This window comes from Aedes albopictus, chromosome 2 (genome assembly GCF_035046485.1).
Source record: "Aedes albopictus strain Foshan chromosome 2, AalbF5, whole genome shotgun sequence".
Lineage (NCBI taxonomy): Eukaryota > Metazoa > Arthropoda > Insecta > Diptera > Culicidae > Aedes > Aedes albopictus.
In genome coordinates, this window is record NC_085137.1 from 414568723 (window position 1) to 414595095 (window position 26373).

The 26373-nt window shown below is 35.9% G+C and overlaps 1 protein-coding gene across 18 annotated transcripts in view; it reads right to left on the bottom strand.

Annotated features, from left to right (window-relative positions):
• LOC109426825 (protein encore) overlaps positions 1–26373 on the bottom strand; it is a 739407-nt gene that overhangs the window by 228188 nt on the left and 484846 nt on the right. For 3 of the 18 annotated variants that reach the window (XM_062853491.1, XM_029869558.2, XM_029869557.2), the window contains exon 1: positions 9685–10645. The exons of 11 other annotated variants lie outside the window; for them this stretch is intronic. The gene's annotated coding sequence lies outside the window, so the exon portion shown is untranslated. Of the gene's footprint in view, positions 1–9684; positions 10646–22963; positions 23178–26373 lie in introns of those variants that run through there. 4 more of the 18 variants (XM_062853480.1, XM_062853477.1, XM_062853478.1 and 1 more) reach the window with 4 other exon arrangements.

Sequence of the window (26373 nt, forward strand, 5' to 3'; positions counted from 1 at the left end):
TTTGTGTTGAACTGCAATCAGTTTATTACTAATTAGTGAATCAATGAAATAGTGTTTTATCACACAGTGGAAACCCCATATTTTCAGAGGGCTTATAATTCCCATTACTCGAGTTTCGGACAACATTTTGTAACTCTACTCTGTACCGGCAGAGGGGATGTTTTTGGCCTTGACAGTCTTTAAACATTTGCAAAAACGGTTATTGCATTTTAAACCGCACCCCCTCTGCCGGTTCAAACACCAACAGTCGAAATGAAAATCACATCTACACTGAGGCAAAAAAACTTAGGAAGAACATAAGATCCCCTTAAGATTTGGTGACACTACGATTATTGATGAAAGCCATGAAAGCCACTCATATTTAAGAGAGAAAAATTGTATGTCCAGTGACTTACCAAAATCATAAGTTTGGCTTAGAAATATCATTGGATCAAAATTATAACTATCGTATGTTTGCACTTATTGAAATCAACAACCAAGACTTATAGAAATCAATATTGGTAGCTATGATTGTCATGTCGTAAGCAAAATGATATTCGTATTCATAATGTTGTTTTTTTTTATGAAATGATTCTGCTTTAACTCATGTCATGTGATTTGAACTACCGTGTAAGTAAAATGATCGAATTCTCTTACTCGACCACTTGAAATAAAGGGACAATGAGCGTATTCGACTGTAAATACGTAAGTTTTAATGGTTTGTTTTTACCACAGAATGCAGTCAAACTTGCTTCTTGTCACTTTTATAAACAACACTAGGGCCAATTAAGAGGAATCGATCGTGTTACTTATACGTATAATTCCATTGTTGTTGTCGATTTGGAAGAATTTACGAGCACTTAAGTAAAATCAATTTGATTTCGAGTGTCCGATGGCTCCGAAAATTGATCTGTGAGTAATGCTTGTTTGTCTAAGAAGCAACTAGCTGGAATCCATACCCTCATTGTAAAGATTTTCATAGATTTTAATTATGGCTTTTTCACAACCATGTTGCTTATGTCAATCATAAGTTGTAGATATGGAACGCGTTCGCAAAAACTATAAAATAAATAAGCGAGTAATGAAACAGAAAAATCATCCGTTCATAAGTTGCGACTTATTAAATTCCTAAGTATTTTTGGCTCAGTGTACTCTGCTGCGATTTATTGTTGGCTTCCTGCCTAACTGCCCTCGCACGCATTAATGTCACATGTTATAATAGATAAAGGTGAGAAAAACGCATTTGAAGCTTCAAAATATACTTTGGCTATTATCGCATTTGATTAACTTTAACAATCAAAAACGATCAAATCTGACTATACATGTCAATGGTTGCTCCTTCGTTATTGATCTGAGCTGGTACCAATTGCACTGAAATCCAAATGAATAAGGGCTGGGACACTCCACTTATTCTCAAAGTGCAATTTAAGCAGCTCATACATTTTTGATCAATAACGGCGCCGGCCATGTCCTTATAGTCAGTTGGGAAGGGAAAGGAATACGAATCAGAAGCGGTAGCCACTAGACCACACACTTAATTTGAAATACCGTGTTCGGTAAATTTTTGACGAAAGTAGAACAGCTGAATACAGCTATACTTCATTGTTTACCTTTTGCACCCGGTTTTGATAGTTGGTTTACTGAGCCTTAGTAAAATCAATTACCGAAGCTACCGAAATTATTCTGCTGTTCTTTTTTCATCAAAAAAGTGCTGAACAGGTAATTCAGGATTGAGTGTGCACCAAGCCCGTCTTTATCGCATTTGATTAACTTTACCGCAATAACCTATCGATAACATCATATTTTAACAAAATATTTCAAAAATACGTATCAAACTTGGACGTTTGATATAAAAATGAAAAATGTCGAAAAGAGTTGGAAGCTCTCAACATTCTCGGATGCTGTAAATTTGGTCGTTTTTTTTTCCTTGACTCCATTACGGAAACCCATGTCACTTTTTGCACTGGTTGATGGGAAAAGAGCGATCTCCTTACCTCCAAATCGATGTTGCCTCCAATTCAGCAAACAGCTGTTCATTTTCTCTCATTTCTCCGAGAGCATGGCGTCCCATGACGTACTCATAGTTCGAGTTGTCGGCAGGCTTGACAAAAACTCCCTCGCGAGAAAATGAGGAAGCGATTTCGGCGATTTTCTGAGAAGTGAAAATAAAACTCAGAAATCACAACGCAAATCCTCAACAGCACCGAGTGCGAGCTTGCCGCGCAGCGAGGAGTTCGTCCAACACTCATAATTGCTTGTTGTGTTTCTCACGTCCACTCACACTCAAAAAGCATTCATAGCCATCGCTAGAACAGAAACGGATTGAAAAAGCTATTTCCCAGCACAGTGTCAATCTTTCATATAACGCCTAAGAGTTATGCAATCATGCAAACTGTGCCGCATAGCTTCAAAATAATAAATAATAAAACACACAATTCTACCATCATACGCCTGGCATCCATGCAACAATGTGTGAACCCTCTGCCAAACATATCCCACCAACTCTGATGGTCTGGTGGTGATTCAAACAAGGGGACGGCAACCTATTTTTTTACTATGGAGTTTGACAGGTTGGATTGTGCCTCCTTACGTGGAGCATACATTTATACTCCAGTCAAAATATTCACCAACACAGTCTTGAAATTGGAATGTTTACCTTTTTACGAGGGATATCGGTGCAAAACGCTTACATCACATTAGATCTCATAAAAGTGTTGATCATGAAAAAGCGGCATTTATTGATACTTTTCAATTTCAGAGTGTCGATGTTTAGGTAAAGTTCCTATATAGAATGGGAATAGCTTGTGAAAAGACACACAACACCTCTTTTCGCAAACTTTGTTCGCCAAAGTACGTTTTTCCTTATTTTCTCCCGCTGCTGTATTGAGTGATTGTTGGTATTAGTGAGCACTGGTTGCGCATTCTAAGCGGCAACAAAATCAGATCACCGTAGCATCCCCGTGGATTCAAATGATAGCAAACTTCCCCACAGTGACCTGCAACCTGACGTGACAGGCGCCATTGTCACCTAAAAATAGAAGACCACCAACGCTCACACACTAAAGATACCTGCTAGTCCCCACCTATCTCATTGGTTCCTTGTGTGAGTGTAGCTGATCTGGCGATACTGGAGTAGCATCTACGGGGCGGTCAATCAAGCTCAAGCTCAAGTTTGTGCAGGCAAATTCAGAGTGTATTCGTATACACTATTATTTTCCGTCATGCTTATAGATTTTTTTTTGAATTACCTTCATATTTGTAACATTTCGATATTTTGCTGGTCAACCAGGGATGATCCCAAACCATGAGTAAGTTTATTCTAAGTTTAATTTAAAAAATACCAAGTATTTTGTTTCATTGTCAAGTGTATTTGCAAACAGTCAAACTGGAAAAACTGAATAGCTTCAAAGCATGTCATCAATTATATTTAGTTTTTTTTATTTACTGTCTTGGACTCAGAGCGTTAATGATTAATCATAAATTTAATCATGATTAATGATTAATGATTAAGATTAATCAAAATCATTAATCATAATCACAAAAAAATCTCATTTAATCATTAATCATTAATCTTAATCACACTGTTTTTGCAATTTAATCATTAATCAGTAATCATAATCATAAGAAAAAATATTAATCAATCATTAATCATTCATCACTAAAAATGATTCATCATATATAATATATGATCCAATTTAAATTGGTTTAAATGCTGTTCTAGATAATATAATTTATGATTCTTAAATCTCCCGGACAGAGTTGTTTTTTACTTTTAAAACTTCAAAAACATGTTAAACATTAAATATATTTTAATCATTTCCAGTTTTTTGTGATTGATTAATCATGATTAATCATGATTTTTAATCAATGAGTCATTTTTAATCATTAATAATAATCAATAATCACAGATAAAACCAATTTTAATCATTAATCATAATCTTTAATCATCCTAAAAATCAAATTAATCATTAATCATAATCAATAATCACCAAAATTGGAATTTTAATCATCAATGATTAATCATGATTAAATTTTTTGTTAATCATGAACGCTCTGCTTGGACTAGACACTAAAGGGCATAATTTCCAGACTACACCAAAAATGTGTAACCCTTGCACATTCACAAAATCAGCTCCTGTGTCCGCAAAATCGTTAAATTCGCAAACATTTTTGTACAGCAAAGGTTTACTAGTGACCTTGGAAAACAAAAAAAGTATCGACATTTCGCATCTAGACGAGTGTACGAGTTGTTTTTGAGAATGTGTAACTGTAACACATTTTTGTGTTGTCTGGAAATTATGCACTTATGAGTAGGGCTTACACATTTTAGAGCTGAGCGGTTTTACTGTGCATACAAGAAGTACCTACTTTAGAACATTTCAATGCTAAATAATTGAGTTTCAATGTATGGGAATTTTTGTGAAATTTCTCATACTAGCTCCAATGCCCACTTCTGTTGTATGTTCTTGTTATGCGATAATGGGCAGTTAAGAACTTCGAAAAATTGACAAGATACTCTTCTAGGGATCTACACAAATTTGTTGAGATAAACTTCCAACATTTTTTCACCGGATTTCAGGAGTTGAACTTTGAAATTTGCCAAAAGTGTATATCTATCATAATTTGCTTTTAACGATTTCTTTGTCAACTTCCTCTAGGGTCATAGGCGAAACTACCGGGGGTGCCAGGCACCCCCTAGAATTTTTATGCATTGCTGTGAGATATGGAGCGATGAATGATGAATGGATAAAATCATGAATATTTGTTTGTAGTGCACCCCCTGGCACAAATCCGTAGTTTCGCTCATGTCTAGGGCTCAAACGACTCTGGGCTTGGATTATATCTTCCAGGAAGCTTTGAATTCAGGCATGTGGCCGATGTGCTTTGCAGTAATGATTGGAATGACTGAATGTATATTCAATGGCAAACAATTCTGTAAAAATCAGATCTTCAAGTCATCTGATATAGTTATACTGATCATGCTGCTGCATAGTATATCGAACATTTGTCGAAGTCATTTATGTGCCAGGAAAATATAGTTCCAAGTTGGTGAGAATATTACAAACTGAGGGAGGGTAAGTCAGACCCCTGAATGGGCAATGTGGGTTAGTGTATGGGTATGCCATTGAAGATTTGTAACATTCTCCGAGGCTTTCGAAATCCAACAGGGCGCGTCCCCGGGTTGCGGATAGGGGAAAAGGGAGATTTTTCGCATTTGTACTGTAATCAGACAATGTGATATTATCTCCTATGGTGTTGTAGAGCGAATGAATGATCTCATTCTATGGGAATTCGAACCTTGTAATGTATTGTTTATTAACTTCAATTTTCTATGCTTGACAAGGTTTTGAAGACAATCATGAGATGAGAGAATTGCCTAATAGGAAAGTAACATAAGCAAAGCTTTTACATATGCAAATGCTATCCATGGGGTCATGTCTAGCATTTAATATGTATGGCAATGATTGGTTCTTACCTAGTAGGGGTACTACAAGAACACGCGGACAATTCGATTACAGGCTTAATTGGGAATACAGGTATTCTTCGATATAACGTACCCTCGATATAGCGAATTCGATATAACGTACATTTTGCTTCGATATAACGTACAACATTGAAAAATCTTATTTTTCCCACGAATAACCCTTAGATAAACTACGAAATCACTCAAATCAATGTTTTGTTGCAGCATTAGCCTTGTTATCCAGATTTAGCGCAATTTGGGGAAAAATTTAGTGTACGGTATATCGAAGCAAAATGTACGTTATATCGAAACACAAAAAACGAAATGACTTTTTCGTCAAAACTCAAATTTTTAATTAATGGTTTTGTGAATTTCACCGAAATCATTATTTGGGATTAATTTCACGTCGAATACAACAATACTAGCATAAAAAATATTAAATTTTTCTCTGCTTCGATATAACGTACACTTCGATATAACGTACAGGGGATAGACAAAATGATCGGTACAGGCAAAATTTTCACTTTCCAAAAAATGTTCAACTAGCTGTAACTTTTCGAAAAGTGCATCAAATATTCTCAAATTTTTACTGTAAGTTCCTCAACTAGTTGTGTATCAGTGGACAAAATTTGGAAAAGGTCGGACAATTCTTCACGAAGTTATAAAGATTTTTGAAAGAGATAAAATTATCCGATAGCCAACTTTGAGCTGTTATATCTCCGGATTCATTGAACCGATTGCAATGAAATTTTGACCATTCATGACTTGTATAATTAACTCTGGAAAACATTTAACTTAACTTGAAATTTTTAACAAGCGAAAAAGTTATAGCGATTTTATTTTTTTCACGATTTTTTAGTAAATTGGTCTATTTTTAATATGCATCCCATTACTTTTTCAATTTTTTGACGGCTATGTTGTTACTTTCCTTCAAAACGCATTTATATATAAGTCAATTAGAGGGAAACTAGGGCCCATATAGCCGAGGCGGTAAACGCACGGGTATTCAGCATGACCATGCTGAGGGTGACGGGTTCGATTCCCGGTCGGTCCAGGATCTTTTCGTAAAGGAAATTTCCTTGACTTTCTTGGGCATAGAGTATCTTCGTGCCTGCCACACGATATACACATGTAAAATGGTCATTGGCAGAGGAAGTTCTCAGTTAATAACTGTGGAAGTGCTCATAGAACACTAAGCTGAGAAGCAGGCTTTGTCCCAATGAGGACGTTACGCCAAGAAGAGAGAGAGAGAGGGAAACTAAATGAGCTATAATTTGCATCTTGAATTTTGAAACGATGTTGATGTTTTGGATAATTTGGTGTTTTTTTAGAAAAATAATCTAATCGTTATAACTTTCTTCCGTATTAAGAATATTAAGTTAAGTCAATGGTTTTTCATAGCTCATTATATAAGTCATAAATGGACAAAATTTCATTGCATTTGGTTCATTGAATCCGGAGATATAACAGCTCAAAGTTGGCTATCGGATAATTTTACCTTTTTTTAAAAATCGTTATAACTTCGCGAAGAATTGTCCGATCTTTTCCAAATTTTGTCCACTGATACACAACTAGCTGAGGAACTTACAGTAAAAATTTGAAAATATTTGATGCACTTTTCGAAAAGTTACAGCAAATTGAACATTTTTTGGAAAGTGAAAATTTTGCCTGTCCCGATCATTTTGTCTATCCCCTGTACAAAGAGAAAACTTTTTTGTACGTTATATCGAAGAGTATGTTTTCCGGAACTGAAGGGACAATTTTTCCAGGTTGACTGGCGAGTCGGAGAGGATAGAAGTTTCCGTTTGTTATAATTGACAAAATAAATAATCGAGGCGCTTTTTCTTTCTATGACTTGCTTGGCATTTTGTGGATTATTGTTTTTTTGGTTTTGGAAGGTATGCGATTCACTATTGAGCCTTAAAATTATTTTGCATCTGAATAGCATTGATATTGTCAAGTCTGTACCGACACCCTAATCCCACACCAAAATACGCTTTTCCTATCCATGGGGTTTATGTGGTCAGCAAAGACTATTCAGCCATTACCCCTCCTTATCTTCGGCTTTGGACTGACTTGCGCTCTCATTGCCCCACCAAATGCTGCGAAATGAAAATGAAAATGAAACTTCCTCTAGGGCTCAAACGTCAACTTTAGATAATCCGCCACAACATCATCTGAAGTACTCTTTCATATATTCTATCAATAATTGTAGTTTATTATAGTAAAGATTTCTCTAAGAAGTTTGATGGTAGGTATCAAAACTTCAAACAATCTCTTGTGCTTCCGTCAACAAGTTTATAAGGGGTCCCATTCGTAATCGTAACAGTCATTTCTTAAAATTAATAAATTTTCAATCAATTTTTTTTGGAAATATGTATATACAGTGATAGACATTCGTTTAGCCGAGGCCAAAAAATTTTCAAAAAAGTGTCAGGAAACTCATACAAAAGATTTTATGATAAAACTTTTTTATCGTAGTGACAGTATATCTAGTACTGTTTTATAAAAATGTGATACATCACACTTACTTATACACTGAAACAAAAACGAGGGTAGAAACCCTTCAAATGTCATTTTTTGCCTAGACATTCGTTTAGCCGAATTGTACAATTTTTAGAATTCCATAATAAAAAACTAACAAATTTCGAAAAATATCCAACAAAATCATTTTGTATGGCGACCAGCATTATAGATCGGCTTGTAAATAATGAATTTGATTGTTTTCAGAAGTGTTGCCATATTAATTTTACATACATCTCATATAAATATGTCATAATATGGTAAATGTTTCCAAATTGAGATTTGATGTATTTATTTTTATCGGAAGTGTTTCAAAAGAATCTAATGAAAGTTTCATGACGAGTGCAGGTTGAAAATTTACGAAAAACATTGTTATTAACAGAAAAAAAAAACGCAAACCATTAAAAAATCACGTATTTAAGTATTGTTTTGATGAAATATGATGGTTTCACTTGCATAAATAACAGCTTTTACTACTATTACGTCTTCTCATAGCTCCCAATATCCTCTAGACTGTATTGTGGCTGACATAACATACATTGGACGGCTCAGAATTCGAGAAATGACACCGAAAGTATTCAAATTTCTAGCATGAACGACTTGTTTCATAATTTAGACGTTCTTTTCAAATAAATCATGTTGAAAATGAATGTGGTTCAAAACTAAGACTCATTTATAATATATTTCTTCAGATTGAATGAAATAAGCCAATTGTTTGACCATATCTTGCATTTTTGTATGAGCATCTGCTTTTAAATAAACAGAGTACAAAAATTCTGACACTTCTTGCAGTTCTTTCACTTAGCAGTCTTCTAACACATTTGGTAATGTTAGTATTAAACAGGTATACTCCAAAGGCATTAGGGCACATCTTTATTTCAATGCAGAACTATTTATTTTAGCTTCTACCAATCCTATTTTGAGGTTTAACCAACCAAAACCAATATACTTATTTTTTTCATGACATTTTATGCAATAATTTGAACATTTCTAACAATAATTATGTACCATATTCTCAAAACTGCTAATCTAGCTTACGTTTGAGTGTTTACAGAAATCATTTTTCTTAAATAAATTTGTTTATCATCGCTTCTCCTTATCGGGACATTTTTTAATAAAATTTCTCTGAATTTCACAAATGAATAAACTTTTAAGGTCAATTATCTTGCTAACACGTCATAAACTAATGCCTTGGGGTAAATCCTCGAAATATATTCACGAAATTGCAAAAAAATCTATTGAAAACCAATTTTTCATTTACCTCGGCTAAACGAATGTCTAGGCAAAAAATGACATTTGAAGGGTTTCTACCCTCGTTTTTGTTTCAGTGTATATGTAAGTGTGATGTATCACATTTTTATAAAACAGTACTAGATATACTATCACTGACATATAAAAGTTTTATCATAAAATCTTTTGTATGAGTTTTCTGACACTTTTTTGAAAATTTTTTGGCCTCGGCTAAACGAATGTCTATCACTGTAGGTGTTTGCAACAAAACCGGTGCAATATCGTGGCTTTCATACGCATCTGCAATATCTGCCGTTTACATTTAGCGAGAAATGCTTAAGTTCGATTTGTAATGTTCACAATTGGGGTAGTGTTTGACAATTTGAGAATCAGCCTAAATACGCATACTTGTCGCACTTGGTAAAGAAATGATCCCATCACTTAGCAAAAACCATGTAGAATATAACCAGTATTGCTATTCAATTTACCTCCAAAGTAATCGGCGAGTGCAGCCAGCTTGTACGGATTTCTTTGCGATGTCTCGAATCAACACGAACTCTCGTCGAACGCCACACACTCACACACTGCACTGACTGTAGATGTAGGTAGGTTACAAAACTTCCTCGCACTCACTCACCCAACAACCCCAGCCCCAACCGAGCCGAGACTCAAGGTTGAGGTTGAAAACAAATCACTTTTCCGGCACGCCAGCACCTGCACCTGCAGAACTTCCTGTCGTTTGCAACCTTATTTTTCTTCACACACACACGCCAGAGAGTTACAGAGCGGGTTTTCGTGATTCGCTGCTTCTTGGAAATGGTTCTGGGATCTTTTTCTTACTAGAGGGATTTCCACGATGATTTACTACACTAAACAGAAGGAGGATAGCGTTGCGTGATTCCCGATGCAGATTCAGGAATAAGAAATGTCATCTTCAAGTTCCATCACAATCTTCTTCGTCGTCGTGGTGTTCCATTGACCGGACTGGACTACCAGCGTGTTCGCGTTACGTAACAACGGCGACGGCGACGACGACGACCACGGTGAGAGCGATTTTCCACCCATTTGGGGGCACTCGCTCCTCGCGACAGGAGGCGAGCGCGCTGAGCTGCAGCAGCTTGGATCCCACTCACTACAGGTCACTCACTAACTGTATGTTGTTCGGCTTGACGACGACGACGAAGTTGAATATACAACTAAAACGGATTAGGCTTTGTTTGTCGTTTTTTTTGTGTTTCAAATGGAACACAATTGTTGTCACTTTTAGATTTTTTGTTTTCGCTGAATTTTCACACACTGGCAATTTCTAGCTGTTACGCGCACATCACAGTTGGTGAGTGTGGTTCTTCATTTGCGCTTCGACACTTGCTTCGCGTTTTCCTTTATTTCACTTAGAACTATTTTTAAAATTGTATGCTACCCATCTCCGTTTTTTCTTTCCGATGGCATCTAAAATTCGCAACCAGATTATAAATAAAACCGAAACACATTGGGAGAAAGCCATTACCAAGATGGACAAAATTAATAAGATTCTCAACACGATGCTTTAGTTAGACCTTAGGCGTAAGAAAGTTTTCTCTCATTTTGAATGACCATACCCGAGCAGAAGGGTATACCTTACAAATAAGGTACCCCGGGGCAAGTGGGACCTAAAAAAATGCTAGTTTGGTTTTGTCAAGCCAAAAAACTCTACACATAAATAATTTTAAAATTCCAATGGTTCTAGAAGACATTGTTGGTATATTTCTTCCTATTAACGGGCATTAAAACTGTTTCAAAAATTTTACCTTCTGTATATTATGGATATAATGAAAAGTGGAGCAGATCTTCATTTTCTCCGTATCACGGGGCAAGTGGAACCTATTCGGAATGTTTATTCAAATGGCTTAATATAGTTGCTGCATATGTGTAAGGTAGCATAAATTATAAATATCTTATACAAATAACTATGTTTAGCGATTTATGTTGGAGGAGTTTTGTGGTATCGTACATAAATTATGTAACACATATAATAACGAAGCACTGAGAAAAAATGATTTAACTCTAGCAGCTCGTACAGAACAAATTGATTTTTTTATACAAAAAGCGACATAAAGTTAAATGCCAAAAGATTTACAAACTTGATTTTCATATTACGTAGTTGATGAATCGCACCAAAAGATTTTTCAAGATTTCTAGATGTTATGTTTACCCTTACATAATTTTACGATCATTAAATAAATATTTTTAAATCGTGAACTTTGAATACGTCGTTTTCCATTTTTTTCATACTTTATGGCCGGTTCCTTTACACTCAGAAAAATTCATTATGCAGCGAAAAACGAAAAAATAACATGATTTGCTTAGGCGAAAATGTGAAAAATTCGAAAAAAACATGTTCTACCCAAGACTTTACCATTTTAAACAATAGCTTCATCATCAGAATAGAAGTAATTAAATATAATTCAACGATTGATTACTTAAGGCGCTGATTTTTACTTCACTTTTGTGTAAATTTCGGTTTAGGCTAAAGAAAGCGATATCAAACTATGAAATTGTGTTTGTTACTCTCATAGGTCTCACTTGCCCCAGATGCTGAAATGCACTGGGCAAGTGAGAGCAGTTAAGTAAAGGTAATAAATGAAAATAAATTACAACTTTTTCGCTCAAAATAATTTGCAAGCACTCCAAATGTTATCCTGGAACCGAAAAAGTGTTACTTTATTTGTTATTCTATTTTGAAACGACGAATGTAGTAGGGTATGTTAATATATGGTCTCTTTATGGTGAGAGCAATAACAATTTTTGAATTCAAAGTATCCGTTGGTGTGATACCTATGTTTTCCATGAAGAAAGTTTGCCTTAAAAATAAAAAATAAGCAAAAAACTAGCTGTAGGTCTCACTTGCCCCGGATTCTCACTTGCCCCGGGGTACCTTACCATGCGAAGAGCAACATGTGCTCTAATACCTAAAATTGTTATTGCTGCGTTATTATACGAAATATTATGAGAACATCACAATAACAGTTGGAGGTATTTGAGCCGAGTTTGGTATTGATGTAGTATTTGTTGGTTTAACAGTGAAAATAACCGAAGAACAAGATTTGCTGTTACATCATGAAGTCATCGAACAAATGAAACATTTAATAACAAGAAATGTTATTAGTTTATTATTCAATAACTTTGGAATAACAAATACAGCACTTGAAATCTTAGGTATGCATTCATTATTGAAATAACAAGATTTGTTATTTTCTAGGTGTTGTTTATACAAAATTTTGGTATTCGTTTTTGTTATTTTGCCTCTTATTACAGCCTAATGAAAGGCATATCAAGGTATGGTAGTATTTAAGATTAATACCTTGATATGTTATTCACTTGTTATTTTCTTCTGCTGGGGTAGTGATAGGTAAGTTTTTCATTATGATCAATATTGTCGTCCTGCTATAATCTGAGTTGATTACAATAGTTTACAAAATAAAACGAAAGTCGATACTTTCGAGACTAAGCTTTAAAATATATCAACTAGATAGAACACTTTTCGAGTTTTACTTGAACATCAAGTTCTACTGGTGTTAATAATATGGAATGGTTAAAAAGGAATAGTCGCTATCGCTGATAAAGAAATAGCGTTTAAAAAAAAAAATGCAGTGCATAACTTTAACAAAAAAAATCTCAAAGACTTCTTATAGAAACTTCTGAAGAAATCCTCGGGTATAATTCTGAAGGTGAAACATTTTCTGAAAGAATCCTTAAATGAATTTCTTAAGAAGTTCCTAAACGTGTTTTTGAAAGAACTGCCGAAAGATTTATTACAAATATACCTATAAGAATTTCTGAATATTTCATGAACTTTCATTTTTTGTTGAAATTTCTGAAAAAGATTCTTGGAATACTGAAGTAGTATAGTATATCAAGGAGTAGTATGGAATAGTATGTAGTAGTATGAATTTCTAAATAAGAATTTCTAAAGAATTCCTAAAAGAATATCTAATGATATCTTTTTGTATTTTTTTTTTTTGAAGAAATTGTGAAACGATCCCTTGAGCAATATCTGGAGGAATTCAGGGATAATTCCTGAAGGAATAAAAGGTGAAGCTTTATTTAAATTCTTGAAGAAATACACGAAAAAAAAGATTCCTAAAATAATTTCTATAAGACATTTTTAATAGATATCATGAAGGAATCTCCCATTAAAAACCATACACCATTTTCTGAAGGAAATGTTAATAAAGTATCTGGAGTAACAAATGGGCAATCCTCTGTAAATATCCCTAGAAAAAAAATAGTAAAAGAACTCCTGTAAATATCCTAAAAAAATTTTACTGATGATATTTCTAAATAAACTCCAGAAAAAATCCGTGAAGAACTTTTCTGAGAATTTCTAAAGGGACTTTTCTCCTTTATTTACTTATTCTAATTTACAGCTCTTTACTATTTACAGAGTCTGATTAACAGTTTTTCTCATTCACAAGTATTAATATTGGTGACACTACTTTTGAAGCTGCTTTCTCTTCTATCTTACACGGTTGAACGAAGAGTGCATGAGCAATGAGCATGAGCATAGATGATAGCACTACAAGGAAGTATGGTGTTGTTGTTGTTGATGATGTTGAAATTCGTCAGCCCATTGTAGAGGAGTCCATTTGTTTGCCGTTGGTCGATTTTGTTCGAACGCTCGCTCAACGTCAGCGTCAATTAGCTTGACAAAAATTCAGGTGGTGCGGCCATATGGCCATCCGCTTACAGAGCGAAAGTGTGACGAACACGACCATTTAAAAAGCACGGTGTAGAAAAAAGCAAAAAGTTTGTCAAACACATAACGGTTAATTGCTCTTTTTAAATTTATGGAAAAATTCCTGGAGGAATTTCTAAGGCCATCCATTTTCAAATGAATCCTTGGAAAATGTTTTTTTTTTAATCTGTAAGAAATTTCTAAGGGATTTGTTGGAAGAATCCTTGGTGGAATCTGCAAAGAAATTTCTAGAGAAGCTTCTGAAGACATTTTGGGAAGATTTTCTGGAAAACCCCCGGAATAATTTATTTTTTTATTTCTTTTAATTCGTCAATTTCAACGTCTTCCAATTATTCACACCAGAATTATTTCTGCAAATAACTAAAAAATTTTGTGACATCAAAACAAACGATTGGCGACCTTCCATTAGAATGTTGCGCTCATGATGTAATGATAAAATAAGAACAATATCTCATGAAACAATACGCTCATCAACAAATTGTACTTACCAACTTCTAGAAAAATCCCTGAAGGAATATAGTAAAGACTTCTGGTAAGAATCTTTGAAGAAACCCTCAGAAATATTTCTGAAACTGAAGCAATTTTTGAAAGAATCCTTTTAGGAATTTCTTAAGAAATCTCTGAACCAATTTTAGAAGAGACTACTGGAAGATTTTTATATCTAATATCGCCATGGGAATTTCTTGACATACTTCTACGATTTCTTGTACAGATCTCAGATATTGTACAGGAATATTACTGGTGAAATTCCTGAATGATGTTCTAAAAGAATTCGGAGAAATTTTTAGAAAAAAATCCTGGAGTAATTCCTGAGACAAAACAAAAAATAATACGCTGAAGGATTCCTGTAGGCATCTCTGTTTGAATCCCCGCAGGTATCTCTCAAAGTATTCTCGTTAGAACGACTGAAAGAAATCATGTAAGATTCTGTGAAAGAATCCCTGAAGAAATTCCTGGATATATTTCTTAGGGGATTTCCAATAGAATCCCTCGAAAACTTCCTGAATTAATACCTGGAGTAATTCGTGAACTCCTGAAAGAATTCATTAAAGAGTGTCTGAAGATGAGTGTAGAATTAGCAACTAGTTAAAATACACAAAAATAAAAAAAATAAAAAGTGTCTGAAGACACCACTTTAGGAATTTCAGAAATAGTGCTAAGTAGAATCTCTTAAGAAATCGCTGGAAAAAGTTCTGAAGAAACCCCCGAAGATTTTTCTGAAAGAATATCATTTTCTAAAAAAATCCTAGTACATTTCTAAATGAATCTCTGCAAAAATTCCAGAAGAAAACTTCGAAGAAATTTTTGAAAGAATTCTGAATGTTTCTTTTCAGAAGGAATTTCTAAAGGAGTCCGTGATGGATTTGTTCAAAGAATGCTCCGAGATATTACTGAATCAGTCCATGGAGAAATTTCTGAAAAATTCCATGGAAGGTTTTCTGGATTGGAGAAATTTTGAAGGCATCTCCAGAGGGATTTCTGAAGGAAATTCTGAAAAAAAAATCAGAAGTAATCCATCAACAAATTTCTTCCAACAATTCTGGAAGCAATCCATTGAGATCTTGCAGAATTTTCTAGAGGATGCTCTAGAGGAGTTCAGAAGGAATCCCCGGAGGAATTTTTAAAGTGATTAACAGAAGTTTTTTTAGGGAAATTTTGGAGGAGTCCTAAGATGTATTTCTAAAGGTGTCTCTTGTAGAATTCGTTGAAGAATCACAGAATTTATGAAGCAAACTTCGGAGAAATTTCCGGAAAAATCTTGGAGGAATTTTTTAAATCAAATCTTTGGAGATTTCTTAGAGAATCCCTCAACAAATTGTTGAAGGAACATCTAGAAAAATCTTTGTAGGAATTTCCCAAGAATCCATGTTTTTATAAGAATCGCTGGAGGAAATTCATAAGGAATCCACGAAAGAATTTCTAATTGAATATTTGGAGATATTTCTGAAGAAGGAGTTTCTGAAGAAATACATGGAAGCGCTTCAGAATGAATATTAAGAAAAATTTCTGGAAGAATCTCCAGCGGAACTTCTGTAGGAATTTCTAAAGCATTTCATGCAAGATGTCTCTCTCTCTTCTTGGCGTAACGTCCTCATTGGGACAAAGCCTGCTTCTCAGCTTAGGTTCTATGAGCACTTCCACAGTTATTAACTGAGAGCTTCCTCTGCCAATGACCATTTTGCATGCGTATATCGTGTGGCAGGCACGAAGATACTCTATGCCCAAGGAAGTCAAAGAAATTTCCTTTACGAAAAGATCCTGGACCGACCGGGAATCGAACCCGTCACCCTCAGCATGGTCATGCTGAATACCCGTGCGTTTACCGCCTCGGCTGTATGGGCCCTACATGCAAGATGTACTAAAACATATTTGAAAAATTCCTGGCGAAATGCAAAGTTTCTCAAAAAATCCCTGGGATGTGATTGATTGATTTGTCTGTATTATAGAGACTTTCAGCCTTTGGCTCCCTGGAAGTATTCAAAATCTAAAGCAATACCTGAAGAAAGTGTCCATCTGAATTCATGGAAGAATTTTTGAAAGAATCCCTGAAGAAACTCATTTGAAGATTTCTAGAGGAATCTTTGAAGAAATTTACGAAGGAATCAGAAAACCATCCGAAAGAAATTCTGAAATTTCTGAATAAATATCTAAAAGAATTTCTGAAGCAATCCATGCAAGATATTATGAAAAAAAATGTTTGTAGAACTTCTGAAGGAATCCTTCGTGGAATTTCTGAACTAATCTCTGAAGGAGATATTTGAAGAAAACTTCCAAATGAACCTTCGGAAGATTATTTTCAAAAAATCCTTTTGTTTCGTCCAGCGGTTGACAAGGCCCTAAGTTGTGTCTTCTTTCCCCGGGGGACTCGAAGAAGAACGAACTACTTTCGATTACTTTACGTTTTATTGCGCACCACAGAGAGGCAGTGCTCCTGCTCTGTGGTGGTACTTTGCTTACAACTAACATTACAATCATCACGCTGCCGCTTTTATAAGCGGCAGTGATAGTACGGACAATCTTTGAAAGCGCATCGCCACAATGTGCGATGCGCTGACGGGCTAGCACCACGCAGCCCAGTGCGAATGTTACAATAGCCGCTGGGCTGCTTGCTGCTAGCAGTAAAATAAAGGGCAAGCAAAACTATCCTAATTGAATGTGCCGCTGCGCTGCTGCTGCTACTGAGGGCGCCTAGACCACGCCGTTCGTGTGTTGCGCCAACACCTTTCTTTCTGGGGATTTTTTTTTTAGAGGAATCTTCAAAAAAAAAAATCCCGAAGGAATTTCGGAAAGATTTTTTGGAAGATTTTCTGGAAAAAAATCCCGGAACAATTTCTGAAGAAATCTTCGATACAACCTATGTATGATTTTCTGGATTTTTGTTTAAGAAAGTTCTGGAATTTCCAGAACTAATTATTGAAGAAATTTCTAACGCCGTAGAGATCTCTGAAGAATTATGAAATTTGTTTGATCCTTGAAAACGAAACATCACATGAATCCTGGAAGGTTTCTTAAGCAGAATAGAAGATATAACCACCTGAATAAATTTCTGGAGAAATCTATGAAAAATTTTCTTAATGAATACCTAGAGAAAATGCTGAATGAAAAAATCTTAGAAAAAAAAATCTAAGAGCAACTTCTGAAGCATTTCACGTAACATTTATTAAAATATTTATTTGTAAAATCTCTGGTGGAATTTCTGAACGATTATTTGCAAGATTTTCTGAAATACATTCTTGAGTATTTCTGAAATATTTTTTCCAATCTTTGAAGAAGTTTCAAAAAATCTGTAAAGGAATGCTTGAAGAAATCTCTGGACAAATTCTGAAAGAATCCCTGATGGAATTTCTAAAGGAATCTTTGGAGAAATTCCTGTTTTTTTTAATTTTCTTCATCAAAGAGATTTTTTTAGTACAGGCCAGTTCATCTTGAAACCCAAAGTTTATCTTCCCTGTCGAAGGGAGCAGCATTCGATTTCAGGTGCTCGGCGAGATAGACATATGTTCTAACCATCCCACCAAGTCCACTTCATGTTTCCGCAGGTATCCCTTGAATTTTTCTTTTCTTTGTTTTCCTTTTTTCATTTAGGGATTTTTTGCTATAGGCAGGTTGGTTATATAAAAGTCTTTCTTTTCTTTGGAGGAAATACCGAAGGAATACCAGCAAGAGCCCCATCATCAATCCAACTTGGGGTTTTTTTTTGATCTATTATTCGTTAAGTTTCTAGTTTTTAATTCTATAGTACTTTGATGAATTGTGTAATAATATGGCAGAGAAAAATATTTTGAAATTTCATTGTAAATATTCCACTAACACGCCCAGGCTCATGGTCATAGGAATTGTAATATTGTTTGATGACACTTTTGAGAAAAATACGCAAAATTGGCACTGAAATCATATGCTCTCGCTTTCTTCTGTCAATGAGGCGACTAGCAACAAGCATTTACGACTTCTTCCATTTTAATAGTTAAGCTCTTATTGTTTGGAAGTGTTTGAAATCAGCGATATTAAGGGATGAGCTCTGAACAACTTATAAATGCCCTATACTAAGTAATAAAGTGCGTATAGATAGACTGTTTTCCGTACAAAATACTCAAGTTTGGGGGTTTGAGTGTCATCTTCTAGTGCAACGATTCATCTCAAGTTTTCGCTGGAAATTCATAATCACATAAAATTTCAGGGTGTCTACTACCTGGAAAAACCTGGAAAACCTGGAATCCTCAGGGAATTTTATTTAACAGGGAAAAACCTGGAATACTCAGGGAATATCGTGAAGACTCAGGGAAATTTTGGCAAATGAAAAAAAAAAAAACAATACAAAATTGGGTCGGTTTTTCCAGAAATTCTGTCAGCGTTCCTTTCTATAATTTTTTTTTTTGAAATACCTTTTGAAATTCCTCCCAAAGTTTTTTTTTACAAGATTTCTTCCGTATTTTTTCACGCTATTTGTCTTGGTATTCCTTTTAAATTCCTTCCGGAAGTTCTTCCGGATTCCTACCAGCATTTTTCCTAGATTCGAACATTTCTTTCCGGGATTCTTCTCTGAGAATCTTCCGCAATTCCGATTGATTTCTTCTGGAATTTTGACGGGGATCATAGTGAATTTCTCTAGAAATTTTCCTAATATTGCTCTCAGGCTGTACCGCAGATATTGTTGCGGAATTTCTGTTAGAGTTTCTCTCGGAATTCCTCTTGAAGGAGTTATTCCTGGGATTTCTACTAAAGGTCCTCCAACGGTTTAATGAGTTTTCACTAAATTTCTGCGGGAACTCCTTCCGGGATTTCTTCCGAAGTCTCCCCGGGAATTTCTTCAAGATATTTCCAATAGCTTTCTTCTCCTTGGATTTCCACAGAAGTTTCAGCTGGTATATATCCCAAATGTTGTCGCGGAATTTTATTTTTTTTAGATTTCTCGGAACTTCTGAGAGAAAGATTCCTTCCGGAGTTGATTCTGGGATGTCTCAGAGTTTTTCTAAAATAATCCTGGTCTTTCTCCTTAGATGTTTTAGAGAGTCTTCTGGGATTTCTGCAGGAGCTACTGCTGATGTTTCTTATGAAGTTCGTTCCGTGAATTTTTTTTCTGATATTTTCCAAAGCTTTTCCTTGTAGTTGATTATCTAATTTCTTGCAGTGATCCACCTAAGATTATTTTCTTACAGATTTTCATATTTCCAGAGCTCTTCCCGGAACCTCTACCAGAAATTATCCCGAGATTCTGGATGCTCCTCTTTGTAATTTCTTTAAAAATTACTCCCGGAGTTCTTGCTGGATTTTTTCCAACAGTTTTTCTCGAAATATCTCCTGGGATAACTTACGAGATTTCTTGTAAAAAATTCTTCCTTGAAAAGTATCTGAAGGAATCTCGGTCAAATTTTGCGAAAATTTTTGCAAAGACTTATCGAGAGGAACTAAGGAAGAAATCCTGAGAGAAAATGGAATGTCTCGGGAAAAAGTTCTGGGACCAATCCCAGGAGGAAATATTAAGGAAATTTAATGAGGAGCTCTGAAAATCTCTAACATTAATCCCTAGGGAAATTACGTGCGAAATCCCGTAAGGAAATCCACGAGGGATATCTGAAAACTGCATTGGGAAAATAATCCCTGCAAGAACTTTTGCAAAAATCTTAAGAGAAACTCTTGGAAAACTGTCCCGAAACCACTAAGAGAAATTCCTGGAAGAACTTAGGAAAACATTTGGAAAGATAAGGCTGACCAGATTTGACCCGTTTAAATACGGGACACATTTCGGAAACTCAACAAAATGAAAGTCAATGTCCAAAACCAGAACTGCATGTTGTTAACGGGACGGATGGTCAGGCTAGGAAAGATCTACAGGAGAAATCCAGCGAGAAACTTTGAAAGAAAGTTCGGGGGTACGTACTCTAGCAGGATAATACGTAAATAGTTAGCAGAATATCAGAAATGCGTAAAAACCTCTGAATGTACTTGGGGAAACTGGAGAAAGCCACAAAAGAAAATCTTTGATAATTTCAAGAGAAAACTGCGAGAAACTGGAAATAAATTTAAAGAAGGAATTCTGGACGGATTTGAAGGAAGAATCATGGGTAGAATTTCAAAATCTCAACATTACTACACCACCAGCACAGAACAAACATCCAAGTTCAAATTCAAAGCTGTGTATGGAATTTGACTGTCATATAGTCTGTGGAATTACTGATTGAACTCCTGAATGTTTTTTCCTGATTTTTTAGAGTATTCAGATGTCATTGTAGGTGGAAATGCATTTTTTTGTAATTAACTCAAAAGAACATTGGGAAAAGTTTAGAAAAAATCTTCAACCGATTTTTCCATCATTTTCGGAAGATTTTTGTTTAACAGTTCTTTAAAGAATGCAGCGATTTAGTGGAATCTCTTGAATAATAAATCTTGCATTTTTTTCCTTAAATTTTTATTTTACGTTTTGAGGATATTATTGTATTTTTTTGGAAGTATAGAAATTTTGTAAAAATTAGGCTAGTTTTTGATTCATTAAATAATATTTAAAATTTCCCTCTGGAAAAACCTGGAAAACTCAGGGAATTTCATTTTGTCTTATGAGTAGACACCCTGAATTTGATCATGAGATATTCCAAAGCAGTTTTTTTAAATCACGAAATTTCTATTTCAGGATAAATAGCAAATTAGGGATTTTTTAAAAATATTTTATAAACGGTGAATCTTCAAACGTATATGGGTGAAAATGCTTTCTTTCGCACAGTAAACATTGGGTCACGTTTTCAGACAGATCCGTTTGACGGTTCTCTAGATTTGTACTCGAGAACATTTGAGCAGTGTACTCCAAATACCTTAAAGTTAATCGTTTGTTTAGAAAATTTGTGTGTTTCGCTAGACTGATCTACATCGTAGAACATATTTGTTTAAATATTAGAATTTCGTAATTTCGTAATTATACCGAAACAAAAATTTTTTTTTTTCTCAAAATGAAAGTTTTTCGATATTTAAAAAAAAAAAAAATATCAAGTAAAAGTTTTAAGTTAGATGATGGTCATGGGTTCGATCCCAGCCCCGGCACTTTTGTCAGTTACTCTTTCTTTGAAAGAGCTGACACTGACCCTCTTCTGAGCACATGGCTCAAACGAACCCGGATACATGGACATTGGCGATCGGCACCTCATAATGGACCCCCAATCGGACTGGAAAAAAGGAACAACCAACAGCCACACATCAACATCCTCGTGCTCATCATTCTACCATGATAGGGTAGGAAGTGGTAGCAGCGCAACGGCAATTAGTTAGATATAGTAGAATTAGAATAGAATACATTTAGGCGCTGTACAAAGTGTAAGTACAGCTTCCAATTGGAATCGCTCACGCAATGCCCTAGTGGACAAAAGAGCTGTAAATTAGGTTAAGTGATTGAAGAATAAAAAAATTCAAGTTATCAAGTTTTTTTTTTTATCTGTATTAACGAGATTTTTAGCCCTAGGCTAGTTCATCTCGGGACCCACGTTTTTACTTCCCTTCCGAAGGAAGAACTCACATTTTTTGAGAGTTTGTCGGGAGTGGGATTCGATCCCAGGTTATCAAAAGTGTTCAGTTAAATTTGGAAGTCAATCTGTGCACGAGAAGCTGAGATTCAAAGCTCCAAACTTGGTCTTTTTGTATGACAATCAGCTAATGCGTACCAACATTTCAAAAAGGCATAACTGCACATTATTCCAAAGTCATGGGTCGTACAAAACACTATACTTATTGATTTCTTAAAATAATTTCCTTTCATATAGACCATTGGTCTTCTGTTTCGGGTCTCGCGATGTGGAAGTTACTAATTTTGTCCACCTATCGAATTGTTTTTCCCCAATGTGCACACATTCACTGCCGAAGCTTCCTTATTATCTTTGCTACGGTTGTCTGAAATATTAGCGTAATTAATTTTACTGCTAATGAAAACACACTCATACAGACACGAAGCAACTACGATTTTCGGAAAGATCACACGATTTTACTGAAACTAGTCTGCCCTTGCACGGGGAGTTGAGTAACTTTCAGGAGTTGCGAAATATCGAATACCGATCGATTGCAGCTGCAAAATTCCAATACTATTAGTCGAACAAGTGCATTATCGCCGTGTCAAGCTCCTGGGTTCTTCTACACTCATCGGTATAATCGTCGATTCAGATCAATTCAATCACTTTTTCTTTTCTCAGGAACCCATTAGGCTTCAGGACTCATTTTTTCTAGCTGGGCACGTTTTTTTCCACTCCAGAAGCTCACTTTTTTCACTACGAAACCCTCACGATCCTAAAATGAGATTATTCAATCCTTATTTTTCACGAAACCCACAATTCACTATCCCAGCACATTTTCCCCATCTTCAAGTTGCCATTTTTCCGCCGTGATTGCTTCGTTCTGCACCATTTTCAAACAATCATTGCACACACTTTGCTGCGCTCTACCTGTATTTTGCCTATATCGAACGAACGAGCAAAATGAGACTCCCAATCCGAACGCAGCAATCACTTTTGTGATAGCATTTTTGGGGAGCACGCACTCACGCATCCAGGGTAACTCACTCACTTGCACACCCAGCCAGCTAGCTATCGTGGGTACCTAGGCACACGAGAACGGGCGCTAGGCGCGGACCGCGGGCAATCGATGGGGGTGTGGTGCACCCTTCTCGACACTCTCAGGCTGGACACTGGACGAGGACGACGACGACGACGACGACCAAGACGAACGCGTGTGACCACGGCGAAGGCAAAACCCGAACTGTGCCTGACCTGCGAAGTGCGAGCTGCTAGGATGGTTGAGCTCCCCCATGTTGCGGCTCCGGGATAGGACACCAATCGTTCGGGCGCCAACAACACGAAAGCCACTTTCTCTTTCGCTCTCTGTGTGTTTTCTTCGCGATGGTGATGTGGTGAGAGGGAAAACTCGGGAAAATTCGGAGGGTTGTTACTCAGAAGAGCAGCACACTTTTGTGTGAACGGGATTGTATTGCATTTTTCCTGCGAAGGTGGTGTTGGTGGACTTCAAGTGTGATTACGGAAAATGTGACGAAATTTTTCGGCAAAGAGTAATTCACCGAGTGTTCCTAAATTTTGTTTGTATTTCTTATTTTTAAGGAAAATCCAGGTTCTAGACATACAAGGTGAGATTAATTTAACGCCTTCAAATGAACTTTTAGACAACTGTAAATAAGCAGGGCAGAAAAGACACCTCCTATTCTAAATATTTATCTAAAACTAGCTGTCCAGGCAAACGTCGTACTGCCTGCCTACCCGAGCAAAGACAGATAACAGAATGATAACATATTCTGATACCTGGTTTCGCTTGATAACTGAGTTTGTTATCACTTAGGTTGAATTAAAAGCCAAAATAACATATTCGATAACTCAAATTTACTTTTCGAATACCAAAATGGTAAAAAGATAAGTTATCATTGAGTTGAAGTTGATAACTAATTGTGTAATACAATGTTCAACATTACATTTAGTTATCAATGAATAATAACTGGTTTTGTTATCAATGACTTAACATTTAGAGCTATTTTATCGACCAAAATAGTAAATGTCTACTTTACCGACATCGTCAGCAATTGAAAACAGTGTGTTATAATTTACAACCAATGTTTTCAACTATTGCGTTCAGACGGGTCTCGAACCATGATCGAGTGAGTGTCGGTCGCAGCCGATAGCCCCTAATCCAACGGGACTCAGTGAGAGTGAGAGTATTTGAAGGCTTTCTTATTACTGTCGCATTGCAGGTAGAATGCGGTATCTATTTTTAAATTCGGGATCCATCAGACTCTCAGTTTTGGGAAAGTTTTGAAATTACCGTTTGGAAACAGATATCATATTTGGTATCATTTAGTATGTTTATCTCATAGACCAAAATTATCGATAACTAAATTTGTTGTCATCATTTGGAAAATATGATAACAAAAATAACAAAATGATAACACAGTTTATTATCAAAGTGATATCACTTTTCTATCCGTCATAGCTCGGGTACTGCGTTTTTCAACATCCAGTTCCATAAAATACAGCTGCTCATTTCGGATTTTTAGATTTTCCCGATTTTCTTGCTTTTCCGGATTCTTTTCTCAATTATTATTTTTTTTGCACGAACACGTCGGTCCCTACATGAATGTAACAGTGTAAGAATTTGAGATATATTCGTTGAACCATTCCCTAGCCCATTCGTGTCAAACAAACACCATTCCATTTTTATTTATATAGATTTAGAGTCTGGAAAAAAACATTCAAAATTACAATCACGCTCGAATTCGAACCAAAAAAAGCTTTTGTACATGGAAATTATTATTTTTTAAACCATTTAAAATAATATTAAATACAAACACAATTTCATATTCATTGATAACTGAGATCTCTTTAACCTTCTAATACCCATTTTTTTATTTTGATCCAAATATATTTTTTCGTCAGCTAAAATCGATTCAAACATGTTTTGGAAGGGGTTTCCAGTTAGCCTAGTGGTGAAGGCTATGGATAGCCAATCCCTAGACAGCGGGTTCGATTCCCGCTCCAGTCGGCAAAATTTTTTCTACCTCTTTGGGCATAGTGCATCATTGTACTTGCCTCACAATGTAAAAAATCATGTAATGGCAGGCAAAGAAAGACCTTCAATTAATAACTGTAGAAGTGCTCAAAGAACACTAAGTTGAAGCGAGGCAGGCCAAGTCCCAGTGGGGACGTAGAGCCATAAAGAAGTGAGTGTAGAATTAGCATTTAAGTTAAAATACACATAAATAAAAACTAAAAAAAACATAAAGAAGTAGAAGATGTATTGCTGACTTAAGAGGTTGAACAAGCCGTACTTCATATTAATATTCTGCTCTCCTTGTATTCAGCCTCTGACACCATTGATCAGTCAATGTTCAACTATTACTCTCACTGTTCAGCATTCATTGTTACTTGGGGACTACACCAGTGCACTGCCATAACCTAAACTGTTAGCATGACTTCCAGATTTATTTTCACTTTACTTAATCGTACATTTCAATGGATGTCATGAGCGTACCTGGGATATTCCAAGGGTATTCCAGAGGGCTTCATGAACGTTCCAGGTGTTTTCAAGGAGTGTTTCAGAAGGAGGGATAAAGGGGTTTCAGGGCGTTTCAGAGGCATTCCAGGGGATTCAAGGAGCATTCCAGTGGTGTTCCAGGGAGTCTTAGAGGGTTTCATAAGCGTACCATGGGATTTCAGGGGGTTTCCGAGGCATTTCAAGGGTCTTCTACGGGATTTCAGGGGTATTTCAGGACTGTTCTGGGGGTCTCAGGGGGTTTTCAGGGAGTTTCGAGTGGTTTGAAGGGCGTTCGAAGGGAATCCCAAGGGGTTTCAGGGGCGTTCCAAAAGATGTATCCCTGATATCACCTGAAATCCTGAAACAGCTCGAAACACTTCTGAAAATCCCCTGAAAATACCTGAACCCCCCTCAATCCGTTGGAATATATTATACAAAATCATCTCATTCATGTGAACAGTAACCAAAAACTCTTTTCAGTCATTTTTTCTTCTAGCTATGATTAAAATAAAAGGAAAATCGTGTTAAGTATTGTTCCTCATAATTCCACTAAGAATTTGCATCCTTTGACAGATACGTATTTCGGCCTCAACTGTAAGGTCGTCTTCAGTGTCTTGTACTTGACTCGACTCAAGTAAGTACAAGACACTGGAGACGACTTTACAGTTGAGGTCGAAATACGTATGTTTCAAAGGATGCAAATTCATAGTGGAATTATAAGGAACAGTACTTAACACGATTTTCTTTTTACTTATAACGAATGCGTGGATCTAGTGGAAGTATGGCCGAGCGTTACGCACCATACAAAAATTTTAGGGTGTACATACAAAAAAGCGTTACGGAGGAGAGGAGGGGGAGGGGTCATAAAATGACGATTCTAGCGTTACGTAATAAATGGACGCCGCCCTAAGGAAATGAAAATAATGTAATGATAAGT